This window comes from Arachis hypogaea, chromosome 16 (genome assembly GCF_003086295.3).
Source record: "Arachis hypogaea cultivar Tifrunner chromosome 16, arahy.Tifrunner.gnm2.J5K5, whole genome shotgun sequence".
In the NCBI taxonomy this organism is placed as follows: domain Eukaryota; kingdom Viridiplantae; phylum Streptophyta; class Magnoliopsida; order Fabales; family Fabaceae; genus Arachis; species Arachis hypogaea.
The window spans coordinates 66,803,811-66,816,066 of record NC_092051.1 but is presented as its reverse complement, the minus strand read 5'-3'; the positions used below and the strand labels follow the sequence as shown (position 1 = coordinate 66,816,066).

At 39.6% G+C, this 12,256-nt stretch overlaps 1 non-coding gene across 1 annotated transcript; it reads left to right on the top strand.

The window, feature by feature from the left end:
* Positions 1 to 6,747: 6,747 nt before the first annotated feature.
* On the top strand, positions 6,748 to 6,851 carry LOC112759893 (small nucleolar RNA R71). The gene has a single exon (XR_003180358.1). It is a non-coding gene; the product is annotated as a small nucleolar RNA R71 (small nucleolar RNA).
* Positions 6,852 to 12,256: the final 5,405 nt, after the last annotated feature.

The window sequence follows — 12,256 nt, the reverse complement described above, 5'->3', positions numbered from 1 at the left end:
AGCCCTGGAGGTCGAACACGTTTAAGCTCCAGTTTAAGGTTAAACTGGAGCTTAAACGTGGAAATGGAAGAAGGCATCCTGGAGGTCGAACACGTTTAAGCTCCAGTTTAAGGTTAAACTGGAGCTTAAACGTGGAAGCTGAGAAAGGTAGCCCTGGAGGTGTCGAACACGTTTAAGCTCCAGTTTAAGGTTAAACTGGAGCTTAAACGTGGAAGCTTAGAAAGGTAGCCCTGGAGGTGTCGAACACGTTTAAGCTCCAGTTTAAGGTTAAACTGGAGCTTAAACGTGGAAATGGAGAAAGCAACCCTGGAGGAGAAACTTGGTCGAACACGTTTAAGCTCCAGTTTAAGGTCAAACTGGAGCTTAAACGTGGAAATGGCTCCCTGGTGCTTTTCCCCTTTCTGGCGTTTAACCTCCAGTTTAAGGTTAAACTGGAGGTTAAACGTGGAACTGCCCCCCTTGGTGCCCTTCTCACTTCTGGCGTTTAACCTCCAGTTTAAGGTCAAACTGGAGGTTAAACGTGGAAGTGCTTCCTGATTGGAATTCTAATTCTGGCGTTTAACCTCCAGTTTAAGGTTAAACTGGAGGTTAAACTTCAATTCCAGCATTTCTTAGCCTTCATGATTCTGGCGTTTAAGCTCCAGTTTAGGCTTAAACTGGAACTTAAACTCCACATGTGATATTCAAGCTTCCTTTATTGATTTTGTTGCTTCCTTGCTTAGCCTCTTCTTCCCTAAAATCATCCAAACAATTGCATCAAAGTCTTGCAAAATTTCATGAGAAATCTTCCATTCATAGCATTCAAGTAATATAACTAAAAACTCATGGAATTTGCATCAAAATCATACTGTTTGGATGGTTCATTGCTTTGTTATTCATTTAACCATTCTTGGTTACTTTAAGCTCAAGAAAATGCATAAAACAACTAAAACTAACAGAAAAATGCTAGTAAAACTAGCCTAAGATGCCTTGGCATCACAACACCAAACTTAATACTTGCTTGTCCCTAAGCAAGTCCTGAGTTATTTGAGAAGAAAGTATGAAACAGAAAGCAATTATATTGGCTATATTAGCAAGCATTTGAAGTTCATCAGAAGGGTTTTATGCAGAAAGTTGCAGCATCACTTTTTCATTCTTATCAGGTAAGATTATCACTTTTTCCTTGCATTTATCAAACACTGCTATGGCCTCTTGTTATTCTTATGTCTTTGGCACTTCTCTTCTTTGTTTTTCTTTTCTTTTTCTTAGAGCTTCTTTGCTCCTTGTTTGCTTAGTGTCATGTGTTGCACAAGCCTTTGGCATTTTCTTTTTCTTAGCAGTGCACTACACATATCCACTCCAGGCATTTTAGTTCACATTTCTTCTTGAGACATTGGTGCCCAGCACCTCTTTGTGTGACTAAATGTTTTGTATTTAGGTTGCTCTTGATAATGGACTTTTGGTTGATAATCCCGGGTTAGTTAACCCAAGTTACCGAGTGTTGAAACACTCCTCAGAACCTATTCATCCAAGCATATCCTTAATACATAAACACCACAGGCATTTGTCTCAGAAGTTCAAACCATTGGTGCCTAGCTTATTTGGTTGCCCTTTTTCAGTGGCTTTTTCTTCTTCTTTTTCATGGCCAAAGACTTTTATTCATCAAGATCCATAGACAGTTTTCAATTTCTACACAAAAAATGATAATTCTACACTCTATTTCTAGTGATCTGACTAAACAATCCAGCATGCATACCACCACTTAATTCTACTTGATTTGTCACTAATTGAGCCAAGTTACTTTTGTTCAAAATTTTCTTTTATTTTTGGAAACAGAACAAGCATGGCAAGCACTTGTTTAAGAAAGTGAAGTTATATCCAAACATCTAGGCATTCACTTTATTCAAAGCAATAACAGACACTCATACTAAAAAAAAAACTCCACATAAAACTTAAATGACTTATGATGAAAGAAAGCTCATAAAGACAATTCACCAATTATCATTTGATTATTAAGGAACGAGACCACCTCTTATTTATTGCTTGGTTCTTCTTAATTCTTGGGATCCTGCTTCTTCTTGCTTCCTGCCTCTTTTTGACCACTTGTGCTTCCTTTGTCTTTTCTTATGAGCTTTTTCCAGAATCCAGCCTTTTTCATTGTTTCTTCCACTCCTTTTTCAAGGATCATTGCCTTGTTTATTTCTCCTTCTTTCCTCCCTTTGAAATACTCATCAAAAGCTGGGAATGCTGGGTCCATCTTGTGTAGATGTTCCCCTATGTAGTTAAGCTTGATTTGCGAACTGATGTTGTAATCAGCTTGGACTGAGTATCTTGCATTCTGTAAAGTGGTGGCTTCCTTGATTGCCAAGACATTGGCATCTTGGTGTTGGCATATGTGGCTGAAGGATTCCTGTAAGTGTAAATTCTGTTCCCTTTGCAGATCTAAGAATCTTGATTCAAAGTTCCTTTGCATATCCATCATTTTTAGGTGAAAGTCCTCTTGTCTCTCCTGAGACCTCATGTATTGTTGAGACATTCCTTCCATGATTTCCTGTATTCTGCTCATATCCATGGGGTCTCTGGGAATTCGTTGTCTTCTTTCTGGGATTGCTTGCTCTTCTTGCTCTTCTTCTCTGTCTTCTCCTTCCTGTCCTTCTTGTTCTGCTTCTTGCTCTGCTTCCGCTTGTTGCCCTTCTTCATTTCTTCTTCTTGTATGTCTTGGAGCAGTTGGGCCCAGAGTCATTCTGTACGCAGTTATGGCCAATCCAGGATATAGCCAATTAGGTCTTTCATCTTCAAGTGGTACTTGGGCATCGATGCATAGTCTAATGATGGTGCTAGGGAAGTGAAGCCAGGATTCAGGGTCACTTTTCTCACTAAACTCTTGTATCTGTTCAGCAATGAGTTTATGAACTTTGATCTCCCCTCCCACCATAATGCAATGAAGCAAGATGGCTCTTTTAGGGACTATTTCTGAAGAGTTTGCAGTGGGTAGGATGGATCTCCTAACTATTGCATACCACCCTTTAGCTTCAGGTGTTAGGTCTCCCCTTCTCAAGACTCTTGGAGCCCCTCTTGTTTTTCTCACCCATTCAGCTCTGATGGCACAAAGATCTTCAGTAATAGTCGTGTAGTCAGGTTCTCCTATCATCCTTTCCTCATAACTTGCTTGGCTGAAATGTATGTTTTTCAGGCCAAGAGTTTTCATGATTGCCTTGGGGCTGAAGTCAACTTCCACCCCTCTCACATAGCTTTTGTATGTGGGTTTCTTGGTTGAGTCTTCCCTCACTGCATTTGCATAGAACTCCTTCACCAAGTTGATGTTGATTTTAGTGATTGGCTTAGTCAGGAGCTCCCACTTCCTCTTTTTGATCTTCTCCCAAACACCTGGGAACTCATCCTTTTCAAGGTCAAAGGGAACCTCAGCTAGTACCCTTTTAGGTCTCATCCATTCGGCTTGAATCTCATGGAAAACTGATTTGTATCTCCTTGCATCGAATTCCCTGTTCTCCTCCATTGGTTGCTTGTCTTTTCTTCTTTTGTGGCTAGATGAAGCTGCCATTGGTTCTTTAGTTTTGGGGTAAGTGACAAGCTAAAGTTGACAAGGTGAAGCAAGAAGTGTTGTTGGAAATGTGGGGAGGTTGTTTTCGGCAAGAGATAGTTTATGCTATGATGAAGAAAATGTGCATGCAGGAGATTTGGTGGTGTTGAACTCGTTCCCCAAGTGGTTCTTTATAGGGCCCTTAAGTGAAAAATGGACGGCTAGGGTGGTTTGTGAAGGGTGGCTTGATGGTAAATATATGAATTAGGGAGAAGGACGAATTGCTTTTCATTTTCTTGGAAGTATTCTGGGTGCATTAGGTTGTACATGTAGCAATCTTTTCTTGCAGAACTTCCTTTTCCCATGTGTTAGCTTCAAAGACTTGTGAACTTTCTTTTTGACCAAGCACCGTACCTCCCTTTGTCTTTTTCCTCCATTTTTGTCTTTTCTTTTGTACCTGCACAAACAAACAAGTTTGCTATCATTTTTCGGTCCATGTGAATGATGAATAGTACTTGCACATGTAAATCAATGATTGACTCCATGAGCTTATAGCCGTGACTTTTGTATGTATGCACACTTATTATTGGACACCAAACTTAGTGTTTGGTAAAGTCTCCTGATGACATGAAATCCATATTGGTTGTCCTTAATGAATGTGCATAATTCTAATAAATCATAGTCACTTTGGCTCTTTGATTCTAAACAAAGTTACTACCCTAAGTAATTGAAACCAAAGTATTAAAACATGTGAATGGTCTACTTGTCATGATTTTCAAAATCCAGAGGAACTTCTTGCTTTTCATGAACCGTGTTCAAAGAGGAACACCAAACTTAATGTTTGGTTGTGCTCTTTGCATGAAAAATTGAATGCATTTTGAATAAAGTTTGGGGTGCCCTCAGGCACACCAAACTTAGAGACAAATTGTATTTTATATGCAATGTTTAGTGCACTCTTTCAGCAGTTGTCCTGAGGATTCAAGTTCATGCATAAGAAACCATGCTTTATTAGATGCAAAACAACACAAAAAAAGAGTAAGGATATTAAAAACATGGGTTGCCTCCCATGAAGCGCTTCTTTAACGTCACTAGCTTGACGGTTGTCCCTTGTTAGGGTGGATTGTAGTGCTTGACGTCTTCTCCTCTCACTATGCAAACGTCTCCACTTGATTCCTTCATGACCTCTAAATGTTCCATAGAAAGAACTTTCCTGATTGTGAACACTTGAGGGAGCTGGGAAGGAATGGTTTTGAGGCCAGGTGGGATTGGCAGATAATGACTTGATATCACTTTATCTCCCGGAGAAAAACCTTCAGTGGGAATTTTCTTGTTTCTCCACCCTCTTGGCAATTTCCCTATCATTCTTCCCTTTCTCTTGAGGATTTCTTCATTGACCCTTATGCTAGGAGGATCCTTCTGATCTATTTCCATTGATTCTTGTGGCTTTAACTCTTGCAACTCCTGTTTGCCTTCCAAAGACTGTTTTAGAGTTTCAGCTGCTAGATTACTTTCCTCTAAACACAGATGACTACTATCATCCTTAGGCTTTTCAGGTTCTGGTTCAGGCTCAGATGCAGGTTTGAAAACTTTGAAAATGAGCTGTTCATCATGTATTCTCAGAATTAGCTCTCCTTGTTCTACATCTATGAGCGCTCTAGTAGTGGCTAGAAAAGGTCTTCCCAGAATGATAGGGTGTAGGTAGCTTTCCTCCATGTCCAAAATGACAAAGTCTGTGGGGAAGTAATAATCTCCCACTTTCACCAGCACATTCTCAACCACTCCCTCAGCTTGCTTCTGAGTTTTGTGAGCCAGTTGTATGATTACATCAGTGGATCTCACCTCATTCAGTTGTAGCCTCTTCATAAGAGTCAGAGGCATCACATTTATGCTAGTTCCTAGATCACAGAATCCTCTGTCAATTTTTGTTTCCCCTATGATGCAGGGGATATGAAAACTTCCTGGGTCTGTTTTCTTAGAAATTATATCCTTCTTGATGAGGGCACTGCATTCTTTGTTCATTATTACAGTTTGTCCTCCCTTTAAAACTCTTTTCTTGCTCAGCAATTCCTTTAAATTCTTGATATGTGTAGGCATCTGCTGGAGAATCTCAAGAAAGGGAATATTGATATGGAGAGACTTAAATGTCTCTAAAAACCTTGAATAGGTTTTCCCTTTTTCACCTTCTCCTAACCTCTGAGGAAATGGTGCTTTTGGTTGGTATGTTTCCATCGTGCCTTTTTGCAGTTCCTTGGCTTGCTCAGTTTCACTTTCCTGCTTAGCTTCCTCCACTCCTTCCTTCAAGATTTCTGGCTCCTGTTCTGAGGATCTGATTCCTTCTTCTTCTGAGACTTCTTTCAATATGGTGATGGCTTTGCATTCTTCCCATCTCACTCCCTTTTGTTCCCCTTTAGGATTCTTTTCTGTGTCACTAGGGAACACTACAGTTGATTTGGGGGCCTGTTGAGATAGCTCTCCTACTTGAGACTCCATCCTCTTGAGTTTTTCACCCTGGTTTCTTAAGGTATCTCTCACATCATCCCTGAAGCTTTTCAATTCGGTTATGTCTTGACTCATGGTTGCCATCATTCCTTCTATCCGGTTTAATTGATCTTGAAATTGTTGGTTCGGATTAGGTTTGGTAGGTTAATTATTTTGGCCATGATATGATGGTTGGGAGTAAGTGTTTTGTGTGGCTTGGTATGATCTTTGGTTGGAGTTTTGGTATGTGGAATTGTTATGTTGGTTATGGTTGTAAGGTTTGTGGTTTTGTGGTTGGGTTTGTTGGTTCCCCACCAAAGTTTGGGTGATTTTTCCATCCTGGGTTGTAAGTGTTGGAATGTGGATCATATGATTGCCTTTGTTGGTTTCCCACATAGTTGGCCTCTTCCCAATCACCTCCTTCAATGCTTACCTCCTCTTGATCTTGTGAGTGTATTGCAGCCACTTGCTTTGTTTCTAATTGCCTGGTAAGCTCTGCTAGTTGCTTGGCAAACACCTTGTTTTGGGCTAGAATTGTATCAACATGGTTCAGCTCCATGACTCCCTTAGTGTTGTGCCTCTCTGATGCATAGTAGTACTCATTCTCAGCCACTGTCTCAATCACTTCAATGGCTTCTTCCACAGTCTTTTTCCTGTTCAATGAACCTCCTGATGAATGGTCTACAGCCTTCCTTGATTCATAAGAGAGTCCATCATAGAAAATATGCAATTGCACCCAATCATGGAACATGTCTGGTGGGCATTTCCTTGTCAAATCCTTGAATCTCTCCCATGCCTCGTAGAGAGTTTCACCATCTTGTTGTCTAAAAGTCTGAACCTCAGATCAAAGCCTATTGACCTTTTGTGGGGGGTAGAAACGTGCCAGAAACTTGCTTTCCACCTCATCCCAGGTTGTTAGGCTCCCCCTTGGGAATGATTCCAGCCACTTAGCTGCCTTGTCCCTAAGTGAAAATGGGAACAAAAGCAGTTTATATGCATCTTCCTGGACTCCATTGGACTTCACAGTGTCGCAAATTCTCAGAAATTTTGTGAGATGTTGGTTTGGGTCTTCATTAGCACTTCCACCAAATGAACAATGATTCTCCACAAGTGATATTAGCTGTGGTTTGAGCTCAAAATTGTTGGCCTGAATTGGTGGTTTCTGGATGTTGCTACCACAATTCCCAGAGGTTGGGTTTATGTATGAACTAAGAACCCTCCTCTCAGGAATGGCATTGTTTCCATCAGCTCTCTCATGGTTGTGAACTTCTCTATCCATGTTGAGATCTAAAGCTTCCTCAAAATTGTCCTCAGATTCTCCTTCAGATTCCTCTTCTCCCAGTACTCTCTTCCCTCTTGCTTCCCTTCTCAGTCTATGAAGGGTCCTCTCTGGTTCGGTATATGGAGGAGTTGATGTCTCTCCTCTCCTACCTGTCATACAAGAACACAGCACAGGCAACAAACAAGTGAAATACTCTTGGTTAATGGAAGAGTATGGTTAGAGCAGTTGAGGAATTAATTCAAACAGTTAGTGAGTCAGTGAGTTAGTTGCTTGAATTTAAAGGCATAAAGAAAGAAAGCATGTAACAGAGTGCAGAAATTAAAATTCAACAAGTAACGTGTACTGAATTAATCAAAACAAAAAAAAATGCTCAATCTAGTTAACTTCCAATTTGAGAATTGTCAATCGAAAACCAATCCCCGGCAACGGCGCCATAAACTTGATGCGCATAAACTAGTTATGCTACGATTTAGGAAATTGCACGATCGGCAAAATTCCTTCCGGCAAGTGCACCGGTTATCATCAAGTAAAAACTCACAATAGAGTGAGGTCGAATCCCACAAGGATTGGTTGAGTGAGCAATTTGGATTAGAAGTGTGTTCTAGTTGAGCGGAATCAAGATTTAGATGAGAATTGCGGAATGTAAAATTGGCTGGAAACGTAAATGACAAGAAATTTAAATGGCGGAATCTTAAATTGCATGAAATAAAGAGCAGAAGCTAAATTACTGAAATTAAAGGGAATGGGGGTGATTGCATGAATTTAATTGCAGAATGTAAAGAGAAAGTGGAAATCAGAAATGGGGAATTCATTGGGTTATAGGAGATATTGAGATCTCCGAATCAAAACATGTTTATCTCTTCCTCAACCAATGCGTTCATTGAATTTTGCTTGGCAATCTTATATGATTGGATCCCAATCCCTTGGCTCACCAATTCTCTCTAAAAACGAACAAATTCCCAATCCCTTGGTTTAAATGTTCATAAGAAGAGATGATGCTCGATCACTGATTATACCACACAGTTTCATGAACCACAATTTGGTAGGATTACATGTCACAATATCCATCCAAACCCCAATCCAATTCACTGTGAGAAAGCTTCTCTAGCATGAATCCTCCATTCATTTCCCAAGGTTCCGAAGGATTCCAATTATGGGTAGTTTCTTTCCCAAGACAACTACCCAATGGAATTAGATCGAGAAGCTTTCTAACAAAATTCAAGAGAAAAGATTGAAGAAGAAGATAAACTATTATTGATTCATTGAATTACAATAGAGCTCCCTAACCCAATGAAAGGGGGTTTAGTGAGTCATAGCTCTGAATTCAATTACAAAGATAGGAAAACTAGCCAAATGAAAAAGTAAAAGTCCAAAGTCCTTTCTCAACTTAAATTCTATCCTATTTATACACTTTCTATATTGAGCTTCTGTTGTGTTTCTTGGGCTTTGAGGCCTCTCCCTGCTTTCCTTTTGCCTTGGGTTTATGATCCATAATCTTGATGAGGCTGTTGATCCAAAATCTGTAACATTCATTGAGCCAACTTAGTGATAATCAAATAATGACACATGACTCAATAAATTGAAATTTCAGACTCATCAATCCTTCAGGCCCAATCCCATAAACCATGATATTCAATTGGGTTTCATACCAGAGTAAGTTTAAGTTAATGTTTGTGCTCAAATACTAACTTAAACCGCAATATTGTTGGCCCAGAAACCTTTTCCAAGAGTGGCGTTTAAGTTGCAGTTTAAGCTTAAACTGTAGCTTAAACGCCAGACACTTCCAGTGATGTCTTTTGTGGAAGCACGTTTAAGCTTCAGTTTAAGGTTAAACTGAAGCTTAAACGTGGAAATGGAAGAAGGCAGCCCTGGAGGGTCACTTAGTCGAACACGTTTAAGCTTCAGTTTAAGGTTAAACTGAAGCTTAAACGTGGAGATAGAAAAGGCAGCCCTGGAGGTCGAACACGTTTAAGCTCCAGTTTAAGGTTAAACTGGAGCTTAAACGTGGAAATGGAAGAAGGCATCCTGGAGGTCGAACACGTTTAAGCTCCAGTTTAAGGTTAAACTGGAGCTTAAACGTGGAAGCTGAGAAAGGTAGCCCTGGAGGTGTCGAACACGTTTAAGCTCCAGTTTAAGGTTAAACTGGAGCTTAAACGTGGAAGCTTAGAAAGGTAGCCCTGGAGGTGTCGAACACGTTTAAGCTCCAGTTTAAGGTTAAACTGGAGCTTAAACGTGGAAATGGAGAAAGCAACCCTGGAGGAGAAACTTGGTCGAACACGTTTAAGCTCCAGTTTAAGGTCAAACTGGAGCTTAAACGTGGAAATGGCTCCCTGGTGCTTTTCCCCTTTCTGGCGTTTAACCTCCAGTTTAAGGTTAAACTGGAGGTTAAACGTGGAACTGCCCCCCTTGGTGCCCTTCTCACTTCTGGCGTTTAACCTCCAGTTTAAGGTCAAACTGGAGGTTAAACGTGGAAGTGCTTCCTGATTGGAATTCTAATTCTGGCGTTTAACCTCCAGTTTAAGGTTAAACTGGAGGTTAAACTTCAATTCCAGCATTTCTTAGCCTTCATGATTCTGGCGTTTAAGCTCCAGTTTAGGCTTAAACTGGAACTTAAACTCCACATGTGATATTCAAGCTTCCTTTATTGATTTTGTTGCTTCCTTGCTTAGCCTCTTCTTCCCTGAAATCATCCAAACAATTGCATCAAAGTCTTGCAAAATTTCATGAGAAATCTTCGATTCATAGCATTCAAGTAATATAACTAAAAACTCATGGAATTTGCATCAAAATCATACTGTTTGGATGGTTCATTGCTTTGTTATTCATTTAACCATTCTTGGTTACTTTAAGCTCAAGAAAATGCATAAAACAACTAAAACTAACAGAAAAATGCTAGTGAAACTAGCCTAAGATGCCTTGGCATCAAAAGCTTTAGGAACAGAATTGCATATGAGTACAGCATACCATCCTCAGATAGACGGACAATCAGAGCGAATAATCCAGACATTGGAAGACATGTTAAGATCTTGTGTGATGGATAACCAGGTCCGTTGGGAAAGGTATTTGCCATTGGTCAAGTTCGTCTACAACAACAGTTACTAACAAAGTATCGGGATGGCACCATATGAAGTTCTCTACGGAAGGAGATGTCAGACACCATTGTGTTGGAATGATGATGGAGAAGCTAGTTTCTTAGGTCCAGACTTAGTGCAAGGAACTACTGAGAAGATAAAGGGGATTCGCCAGAAGATCCAGACCACACAGAGCCGTCAAAAGAGCTATGCCGATAATAGACGTAGACCCTTAGAGTTTAGTGAGGGAGATCATGTCTTTCTAGAAGTAACTTCGATTAATGGAATAGGTAGAGCCCTTAAGACTAAGAAGCTTAACCCACGATACATAGAACCTTTCCAAATACTTAAAAGAGTCGGCCTAGTAGCTTATCAAATAGCCCTTCCTCCTTATTTATCAAACCTTCATGATGTTTTTTTTATGTCTCGCAACTTAAAAAATATGTTCCCGATGATAGTCACGTTTCACAACCAGAAACAGTACAGTTATAAAATGATTTGACATATCAAGCATCACTAGTTCAGATCGTAGAAAGAAGTGATAAGCAGCTAAGAGGCAAGACTGTTCGCTTAGTCAAAGTAGCATGAGAACCAAGAGGAGAAGAAGAGCACACTTGGGAATTGGAAGATAAGATGAGAGCTGATTACTCGCATCTATTCTCAGGTAACTGAAATTTTGAGGGAAAAATTTTCTTTTAGGAGGGTAGAATGTAACAACCCCGGTTTTCAAGAACGCGAATCTTTTCTGAAAGTATGGATTTCTCCGGAAGATCAGTAAGGGGAAAACCTTTGATATATCATCAAGTATCTCAATCCTCATTGTCATTATGTCATCTTTAAGTTAGAACCTTTTCTGAGACAAGCTCGATAACACAGTCACGAAGAACCTGGTTTTTGAACCATATCGGTTAGAAGTTTTTATTTGGTTTTTTGTAAATAGTCTCAGTTTGACAAACCGGACTCGATTTATGAGAGAAGAGAGATAATAGGATGATATTATCATTATATTAGTATTAGAAGCTTCTTGAATAATATTATAAGGTTACCTGGTCAGTTTTAGTTAAAAACAGAAAATCGGTATAACCGGGTTTACGGTTTACTGGTGCAGCTTAGCACCAACACTCTCTGATGAATTTAGCAATGCTAAGGCCTCATTATACATGTACTATTCTCATAATAAATATGTTACTAGTGTCATTTATGCTATTAGCTCAGATAATAATTTTTAGAAATGTTTTTACGAGTGTTCCGATACACCTAGTTTTAGTAGTTGTACACCAGAGATATTTTAATATTATTTTAATCCACCTCCAAGCCAACCAATCACAACTCACCTTACACCCCCAAGACCTCCAAGGTTGTCTCATTTCATCATTTTGGCCGAAAATAACAAGAGAGAAAAGAGAGAAACTTTCATGAATACTTAATCTTCAAAGCTTGATTTCTTCTGAACTAAAACTCAAATCAAAACACCGATTTCACCAAAATGATCCTCTCTTCTTCATCTACATAACCATGTAACTTATCAAGGATTGAAATAAGGTGAGATAGCTGTCTCCCTCGCATTTCAATTCGGTTTTCAAGGAAAACCATGCAAAACATGTGTTTTCTTGATGTTCTTCCTTAGGAATCATGCTTAACTTGACTTGAGGGCCAAGAAACATGAATTTCCAGTAAGTCTAAGGTGAGATATCTCTTCCTAACATACTGAGTGAGATTTGGTCAGTTAAAAGTTTTTGGATTTAAAGTTGTTCTTGATGTGATTTAGGAGGAAAAAGTGCTTAAGGACCACCTAAAAGTTTAACCGAATTAAGAGCAGCAAAACCAGGTAGGGATTGATGAATTTAATCTTGATTGATTGTGTTTGAGTTGTTTGATTATGATATGGTTTGGATGTGCTTGAAA